The 10304-nt window shown below is 36.4% G+C and overlaps 1 pseudogene; it reads left to right on the top strand.

Moving 5' to 3' along the window:
* The first annotated feature begins 485 nt into the window (after positions 1-485).
* On the top strand, positions 486-3236 carry LOC148563547 (uncharacterized; annotated as a pseudogene).
* Positions 3237-10304: the final 7068 nt, after the last annotated feature.

Raw genomic sequence — 10304 nt, 5'->3', positions numbered from 1 at the left:
GTGTCCCCCCCCCCCCCCCCACACTCTCTCTCGCCCACTTTCTCTCAAAGGAAGAAGTTGTAGTAGATACCATCTGCAATTGCATTTATCTTTATTATTAATGCTCTAAAAAGAAAAGACAAGAAAAGAAAAGAAAAAAAAGTAGTTGCAGTTTAAGTAATAATGTTGGCCACCAATAAACATAAACCATTGAGTTCCCTTTGAGAGTGTTTCAAACACTAACTTTCATCCATGTTCATTCATTTTTCTTATTCTATTTCTGATGCTAATTTTATTTTTTTCTTTGGCAGTCAAGGTTGTTTCTTTGGAAGCAACAAACCTACTTATTCTATTTTACTTATGTGCTGATTTTTTTTTAAGAACAAGCAATATCTATTTCACTATGGTTGGTAGATTAGCATTTTTTCCCAAAAAAAAATTATTTTTGTAGTTGTTACTAAATAGTGCACATGGCTTTAAACTAGAAAAAAAAACACGTTAAAGCTATGGAAGTTATGGATAAATCGTGGATTAAGAGACCACGAAATTATCTTGAGTATATACAAGGTGTTTCAAGATTTATTGAGTTTACTTTTGCGCATCACTCTGCTGACGGAACAATCATATGTCCATGTAGTGCATGTGCTTTTAAGAAGTGGCTAACAAGGACGAAGTGTATGATCATTTGATTTGTACACAGTTCCCAATAGGATAAACATTTTGGTTTTATCACAGAGAGCGCTCGATAGGAGAAACTAGCAACGTCTCAATTAGTAGTTTTTCGGATGTAGTACAAAATCCTTTGGCCGATGAGCAGCATCCAGTGGTTGAGGTTAATTTAATTCGAAACTTGATTAGTGAAGGTCTAGGAGTTAGTAGGAACATCCAAAATGGAACACCCGTAATAGCAAATGAAATCATTGATGGTGGTGGTCAAAGATCGATGCCTAGTGAAACTCATGAAACTTTTGAAGCAAAAGGGTTTAGCGAGCTGCTTGAGGATGGAGAAAAACCATTATATGAAGGTGTACAAGATACTCGAAGTTATCTTTTTTATTGAAGTTGTTCCATATCAAATCCCTATGTGGTATATCCAACAAGTCTATGAAGATGATTTTAGAACTATTGAGTGACACATTTGAATATGCAAGGATTCCAAATTCTTTTTATGAGGCAAAAAAGATCATTACCAAACTAAATTTGGATTGCACGAAGATACATGCTTGCCCAAACAATTGTATATTGTATTGGGGCGAAGATGAGAATAGGGAGACATGTAAGGTGTGTAATAAGTCTAGATGGAAGATATATAAGAAAAAAGGTCCAGCTGAGGCATCGAGTTTTATTGGTAACAAAAAAAAGAAGCTTCTGGCAAAAGTTCTTTGTTACTTTCCTTTAAAATCTCGATTGAAAAGATTACTCTACTCATCAAATACTGCTGCTGATATGCGATGGCATGCTACAGCTGAGAATAAGGATAACTCAATGAGACATCCAAGGGACTCTGAGGCCTGGAAAAGGTTTGATTTGGAGCACTCCAACTTTGCATCCGATCCACGAAATGTGCATCTTGCATTGTCTACCAAAGGCTTCAATCCACATGAAACTTTGAGTGCAAATCATAGTATTTGATCTGTCATTCTCATTCCGTATAATACTCCTCCATGGATGTGTATGAAATTGACATCATTCATAATTTCAATGATCATTCCTGGCAAGAAAATGACAGGAAATAACATAGATGTTTATTTGCAACCTCTAATAAAAGAGTTAAAGGAGTTATGGGATGGGGTTGCGATGCATATGATGCCTTAAAACAAGAAGTGTTTAAGTTGCACGCAGCTTTATTGTGGACAATTAGTGATTTTCCTGGGTTAGGGACTCTTTCTAGGTGGAATACATACATAGGACTTACTTGCCCATCTTTCAACTTTGATAACATCCCTCATCGTCTCAATCACAGCAAAAAGTATTATTTTATGGGTCATCGTCTCTTTCTTAATTAGAGACACAAGTTTAGATTAAACACCATTTGATTTAATGGAAAACAAGAAACAAGGCTTCCACCAAGAACATTATCTGGCAGTGAAATCCTTTCACAAGTTGAGAATATTAATGTCACATTCGGCCGAAGAAAAGAAATAGGAAGAAGTGGTGAAAGATTACGCACTGGTAGACTTGTTGAAGGAGGTGGAACCCAACAATGAAAAAAGAAGAGCATTTTTTTCGAGTTGCTATATTGGAAGTCTAATTTGCTACGTCACAATCTCGATATGATGTATATTGAGAAAAATGTATATGACAACGTAATATATACTTTGTTAAATGATAGTTCAAAGTGAAAAGATCACATTAATTCTCAAGGAGACCTTCAAGAAATGGGTATCAAGCCTGATTTGTGGCCGAAGGAAAATGGAAAGTGTCCTGTGGCAATTTATACTTTGAACAATTTGGGTAAGAAAAGGTTCTTGACAACTTTGAAAAACATCACTGTTCCTGATGGTTATGCAAGCAACATATCAAGAAGCATTGTCCTAGATTCTCTTAAGTTGAGTGGGATGCTAAAAAGTCATGATTGTCATATACTTATGGAGTAATTATTATCTTTAGCCATGCGAACAGGACTGCCTGATGAGGTCACTGCAGTGCTAATTGATATGTATTCATTCTTTAGACAATTATGTGGCAAAGCATTAAGTGCCCTATGTTTGAAAAAGTTGCAAGATCAAATTGTCCTCATGTTATGTCACATGAAAATGTTATTCCCTCCTTCATTCTTCACAGTTATGGTTCACTTGATGGTGCACCTTGTAGAAGAAGCTAAACTTGGTGGCCCTGCCCATTATAGATGGATGTACCCTAGAGAGGTAAAACTATAATTGCTTAGATTGTTATTTATTAGTTTATTGGATAGTATTTAATCTTTATTTATTGATAGGTATTTAGGACACTTGAAGTCATATGTACGTAACAAAGCACAACCAGAAGGATCTATAGTGCAAAGGAACTTAATGGAATAAATTCTTATATTTTGCTCAAGATATTTGGAGAACATTGAGACTAGATGGAATCGGCCTCGCTGAGTTGATGATGAACCAAACCATGTAGAATCAAATCCTTGGTTAGATACTTTGTTTCCTCAAGTAGGTAAACCACTTGGTGTTTCTTCATATTTCACTTTAACAGCCACTGAGAAGTTACAAGCTCATAGACATGTGTTAACTAATTGCTCCATAGTTGATAACTATCTCCAGTGAGTATTTTAGAATGTTCTAATTCATATAATTAAGATTCTTTTGAATGACCTTTTCCTAATATTAAGACTTCCATAAGGAGTTTAGAAACATTGTATGAAAGCAATTAAGAAGTTGGACGAGAAATACATCAGAGATAGACAAGAAATTTCATAGAGAGTTTGCAAATTAGTTCTCTACCCGTGTGAGTTAAATTCTTCCTCTTTGAAGGTATTTTTTCATTTTTCATTACATGAACTTGATAAAATATTCGTCAAGCTTTCTTAGATTGTTCGAGATCTTGATAAAATTGAATAATCTAAGAGAACTGTGTTTTTTAGTCTTGCCAAAGGGCCGATTGACCAAGAAAGAATATTTTCTACATATAATATCATGGATGCAAGTTTAGGACTCTAGAACGTAAAAAAGGTTTAAAAATTTAAAACAGCGGTGTTTTTGGGACATATGAAACAAGAAGCTACTCCCGCAATAGTGATCCTAATATGAGGTTTGGAGCAGTTCTTTATTATGGGAAGTTAGTGGATATCATTGAACTTAATTATGATGGTATATTCTTTGTAACCTTGTTTAAATATGAATGTGCTAATACCACTAACCCAAGGGCCATGAAAGTAGATAACTTAGGTTTTACCTCTATTAACTTTAGTAGATTGATACAGACCGGTGAGCATGAGGATGATGAGCCATATGTTAAGGCTAACGAACCTCAAATGGTTTATTTTGTGGAGGATGAGAAAGAAAAAGGTTGGATCATGCCAATTCAAGTAAAGCCAAGAGACTTACATGATATGGCAATGAGGATGAAGACATAATTTATGACAATGTGGGTTATCCATCACAATATTTGGGATAATTTTTTTAGATAACATTTCACATGTACCATTAGCAAGAGAAAATTATAGACGAAGAAAGTATAGAGTAATGTAAGTCTTTAGTTGCAAGTCATAGAGTGTTATATGTTGTGTTCTTTCATAATTTTATATTTTATTACATATACTTAATAGTTTGATTTAGTAGTTTCTTGTTTCTTTGGTTGTTAGTTGATTAAATTAAGTACTATTATTTCATTTTCATTCTCTCATTGATATATTAATCTTAATATCTCTTGATATGTTGCAGAAATATCTAAGAAAAAGATTGTTTCTTCAAGTGAGAATACATCTACTCATGAGTTTAATGATTCACCACCCGTTGATCAAAATGAATTCTCTCAATCCATAGAGTCCAAACCTACTTTATCTACTGGTTCAGAAGTTCCACATGTTCAATTAGATGTACAAGGAAGGAAGTCCAATAAGTACTAGACAGTTGATTCGAAAGGTATGTTATAAACTTTTGTTCAATTATAGCACTGTATATTAAAAGATGTACAAAGAAGGAAGTATAACAATGTATGGTATACGATTTGAATAATTTGATAGATGCAAATGGAATGATTAAGGAAGGGCACTTAAGGCTGGAAGATGTGTGGGTGCTATCTCGTGAGACTAAAATTATTGTGCATTGGAATGAGCATGGCCAACCGACTGGTGAATCTGGTGGCCTTTTAGGCTTGTTTTTAGGAGCTGTTGCTGGAAATTTCAAGAACTTTCCTATAAGTTATGAGAAATGGTCTTTGGTTCCAACAGAGCCATACAAAAATGGAGCCTATAGAGATAATATTCAGGTTCTTCTTTTTTATTTAATTATTTAACGATAATTAAATTATTTTCAATAAATGCATTCCTATGTTTTGGTATTGTGTCATCCTTGGACAATTTCAGCTGTTATTAATTAATTAAAATAAATATTTGAGAATCTGAGTTACATTATTGAGGAGAGAAATTAAAGAGAGCGCATGCATGAATGTGATGTTACAGCGGCCAAAAAAGGTATTATATTACTCCTTCATAATAATTAAAGACTGAAAATGTATCTTTTAGAACTTGTTAATTACAAGCTACCAAAGTCATTCTTCGCTTGTCTATAGAATACCAATAACTACTAAGTCTTGTTCACTTGTATATAAGTGGCTCTAAGTTCACTGATCTGTTTGTGGTAGTTGAAATGTTTTTTTATGATACTAGGCAACGTTATAGAGCATATAAATGCAAATTTTTTTTACTCCCAACACTTGCATTTTATTGATTTTCATAGAAATGTTATGCACTTTTTGCTTTAAGCATGGGTGAGCATAATGCATTTATTTTTGAAAACTTCACATAAACCAATCATGTTCGATATGGTGGAGTTAAAATAGTTTGTGTGAGGTATTTGTGTTAGAGAATTCCAAACAACGCATATTAAAATATTTAAAAAGAAGTAAAGAACTCTACTAGTCAATTTAATTTGTCTCTTCCTTTAGCACGGTTCAGAACGTGTGTCTCTTGTTTCTTTGCTCATGTTTTGAAAGATGAGTAAATTAAAGAGTTAATTTAATAATGTAGCGGGTTTTTTGAAGGATAAATTACAATGACTTTACTCTTTTATATTTGTAATGATGTATTCAGCTTCTTGCTGTCCTGCTCAATAATGGAAAGTTAGTTTTTTGCTATCTTTCCTACATCTCAGTTTGGCAATTGGGCATAGTATGAGTCTATGAACATTCCTTTGAATTATTTCCATTTTTAGTTATTAATAAGTTCAAATAATTTTACATGTATATCTATGTTACAATTATTTAGGATAATTATTTTTATGTGCATTCTGATGAGAGAACTTTTGCGTGGTCTAGAAATTTGCGGATAAATCCTCGTTGCAAGTAAAATTTCTAAACCTTCAAAAGTCCTTTTATACAAATGTTTTGGTTGTCACAAGTAACAAACCCCTAAATAAATTGATAACCGAAGTATTCAAACCTCGGGTCGTCTTCTCAAGGAACTGCAGGGAAGTATGTTCTTATTATTGGTTATGGAGATTGTAAATTGGGGTTTTGAGAATGAGGAGTGAATAGTTTAATCAAAAATTAAAGTAAATGAAGAACATGTAAATTAAATGGCAAGTAAAATAAATAAATGACTGTAAATAAACTTTTGGCAAGGTATGAGAAATTGGAGGTCCTATCCTAGTTATCCTTATCAATGATGATGAAAATTGAATCTTAATTCCACTTTGTTAACCTTTACTAAGATAAAGGAAGGTCAATGGATTAATTGATTTGATCTTCGAATCCTATTTATTTCCTAAGAAAAGATTGGGATTATTGAAGTTCAATTCAATTAACAAAGATAACAATTATCAATCATGTTTGAGTTTGATAACTCCTGTGTTACTGATTTCTTAATCAAGACCAAAAGGGAGGAAAGTAAATCTACTGGAATAAAAATATCTTCAGATGGGAATAACAATAATGTAAATAAAAGAAAACAATATTAAACTGAAATACCTCAAATAACATTAATTAAGAAAATCATAACATGAATGTAGTATAAGCCAAATAGGCAACATAACTAATATAAGCAATAAAGTATCTGAAAGTAAGAGATAAATATAAAGTAAAAGAACATTGAACCTGGGATTGAGAGTCACTCCTAAAATTAAGAGAAATCCTAAATCCTAATCCTAAGAGAGGGAGAGAATCTCCTTCTCAAAACTAAATCTAAATCATGAAAACTAACTAAAGTGAAGAGTCTCCCTGAATGGATGCATTCTCCCACTTCATAACCTCTGGTCTATGCCTTCTGGACTTGGATTTGGGCCAAAAAGGGCTTCAGAATTCGTTGGGAGCGTTTTCTGCAATTTCTGGTGCGTGGCCTCTGTCACACGTCCGCATGGATCACGCGGTTGCGTCATTTGGAGTTTTCCTTGTCACGCGGTCGCATCAGTCATGCGACCGCGTCATATGTGTTTCACTCGAGGCGCGCGGTCGCGTCAATCATGCGGCCGCGTCAATGCCCTTTTCGCGCTGGCATGCGGCCGCGTCGCCCATGCGATCGCGTGGATGCCAGTTTCTCCAAAAACTCTGTTTTGTGCTTTCCTTCCATTTTTGTATGTTTCCTTTCCATCCTTTAAGTCATTCCTGCCTTAGAAGATCTGAAACTACTCAACACACTAATCATGGCATCGAATGGAAATAAAGGTAATTAAAATAATTAATTTTAAAGCATAGGAAACATGTTTTTCACATACATCACATAATAAGGAAGGGAAAGTAAAACCATGCAATTAATATGAATAAGTGGGTGAAGGATTGAATAAATCACTCAAATTAAGCAAAAAATATATCATAAAATATGGGTTTATCACATTCCTATGTAGAGATTCTGTAAAGTTGATGATGGAAAGCAAAAGAAGTACATACTACAAAATCTTGGCAAGAAGTGAAAAGATGATAGATATAAATTGTTTAATGACAATTATAATTGGAATCTTACTAGAGAGCAAAATATAGCGTTGTGTCCATAAGGAGTTGGAGTCAGCTTGGAGCAATGGGCAACTTTTATTGATTATAAATTAAGGTCAAGAACTCAGGTAATTGTATGAATATACACATTGTATATTTCACTTTATATTTGACAAGTTGCTAATTGAATCTGCATGTGTAGGAAATGTGTGAAAAAATGCAAGTAATCGAGAAAAACAAACAATCCCTCATACACTCGGATCCAAGATGATTGCTAGGAAGAAACACGAGTTGGTGTGTGATTGAGTCTTAATCAAGATAATATTTTGTTATTTAATTTTTACATGTGTTGAAATTGAATTCCCATATATTAATTTGATAGGAAACTGTAAACAAGAGAATTTTTACTAGAATTGAAATGTATCTAATTAGTCATAAGAAGAATGATGGATCTTTTGTTAATGATAAGGCTAAAGAGAAAAGTGTAAGCACTTTCATTGTGTTTTTGCTTTGTTTGTTAATTGTACTAGATGTCTCCGGTACGGGTTGAGAGATGGATCGGGAACTTGCCGGTCAAGGCGGATACCAGATTATCTGACTGGAGCAATAGGGGTGGATACCTGCAAAGATACTCCAACGCTCAAGTCAGAATGGATCTAAGAGGTATACGGTGTGAGGAATGAATGACATACCTGAAGGGGCTTGGGGCTCCCCTTTATATAGGTGATGGTAATTATCTTATCTTATCTTATCTGGTTAAGATAAGGGAGGTATTTGAATTTGATTTTTGGTTAGAAGCTCTAGTGGGCCGATTCTGGGCCTTCTAGAAGTGTGAAGCAGTTCGGATACGGGTAACCGGGTTTGGATACTGTTCCGGGTGTGGAAGTCGTAGGCCGGATCCGTAACAGTTGCCCCCGGAGCGAGAGAGTGAGGGTGCTCAGTCTCATCGCTGGAGGAACCTTTTCCTCGCCGTTGTGATTTGGCAAGGAGATCGTTGTTTGGTTTTTCCAGTCGAGGTCGAGGATTTGGGGAGTTCCTGGCCATTTCATGAGGAGCGCGTTGTTTGGGCGTCTCATCACATGCCGAGTTTGATGACCGTTCCGAGGAAGAGCCCAGAGATCGGGTCTGGAACAGTTGCCCCCAGAGCATGAGAGAATGCTTGCTTGGTCTCAATGCTAAGTTGTTTGGAAAGTCTGATTCTCTGTAGTTCGGGAGACTGTGAGGGGTCTGGAAAGGGCGTGAGGTCATCCTGCACCGATTGGCAGGATGTTGGTCAGTCCGGCTTTCCGCGAGTTGGACGATCGTCAACTCATGCTTGTTTTGTGTGGCCTTTTTTGGGGCCGTTATTGTGAGCTTATTTTAGGCCTCTTGGTGGGCCGATTTCAAGACTTTGTTTATTTAGCTTATTTGGATTTCCGTTTTATTGACCTCGCGGTGATCGATCCTGGGGCCGTCATTTTTTGTTGTTTGGATACCCGTTTTGTTGGCCTCAGAGTGATCGATCCTCGGGAAGCCGTTTACTTATTTGGATATCCGTTCTGTTATTTAGTTATCCGTTTTGTTGGCCTCGGGGTGATCGATCCACGGATAGCCGTTTACTTATTTGGATATCCGTTCTGTTATTCGGATACCCGTTCTGTTGGCCTCGGGGTGATCGATTCCCGGGTAGCCGTTTACCTATTTGGATATCCGTTCTATTATTTGGATATCCGTTTTGTTATTCAGATATCCATTCTGTTGGCTTCGGGATGATCGATTCCTGGGTAGCCATTTACCTATTTGGATATCCGTTTCATTATTTGGATATCCGTTTTGCTATTTGGATATCCGTTTTGTTGGCCTCAGAGTGATCGATCCGTGGGTAGCCATTTACTTTTTTGGACATCCGTTCTGTTATTCGAATATCCGTTCTGTTGGCCTCGGAGTGATTGATCCTTGGGTATCCATTTACTTATTTGGATATCCGTTCTATTATTCGGTTGTCCGTTCTATTGGCCTTGGGGTGATGGCCTCGGGGTGATCGATCCCCGGATAGCCGTTTACTTATTTGGATATCCGTTCTGTTATTCGGATATCCGTTCTATTGGCCTCGGGGTGATCGATCCCCGGATAGCCGTTTACTTATTTGGATATCCGTTCTGTTATTCGGATACCCGTTCTGTTGGCCTTGGGGTGATCGATTCCCGGGTTACCGTTTACCTATTTGGATATCCGTTCTGTTATTTGGATATCCGTTTTGTTATTCGGATATCCATTCTGTTGGCTTCGGGGTGATCGATTCCTGGGTAGCCGTTTACCTATTTGGATATCCGTTTCATTATTTGGATATCCGTTTTGTTATTTGGATATCCGTTTTGTTGGCCTCGGAGTGATCCATCCGTGGGTAGCCATTTACTTTTTTGGACATCCGTTCTGTTATTCGAATATCCGTTCTGTTGGCCTCGGGGTGATCGATTTATGTGTAGCCGTTTACTTATTTGGATATCCGTTCTATTGGCCTCGGGGTGATCGATTCCCGGGTAGCCGCGTTTGGTTCGTGCCATCAGACGGGGCAATGCTTTTGAAAAATGAATTCCATTTATGGTTTGGGCCTCGTTAAAACCTCCCGATGTGGGTAGGAAAGAGTGACCAGTAAGAAAATATACGATCAAACGACTTAAGCAACAAATGCAAGTGAAAAAGGTAAAATATAAAGGGTAAAGAGATAGTCTTAAACGACCTCGATCTTGTTGCTTTGGAAGGATGTTTCT

The sequence above is a fragment of the Arachis ipaensis genome, chromosome B5 (assembly GCF_059453495.1).
Source record: "Arachis ipaensis isolate K30076 ecotype BB chromosome B5, ASM5945349v1, whole genome shotgun sequence".
Taxonomy (NCBI): Eukaryota; Viridiplantae; Streptophyta; class Magnoliopsida; order Fabales; family Fabaceae; genus Arachis; species Arachis ipaensis.
Note: the sequence above shows the minus strand (reverse complement) of the source record. Positions and strands in the feature narration are given on the sequence as shown.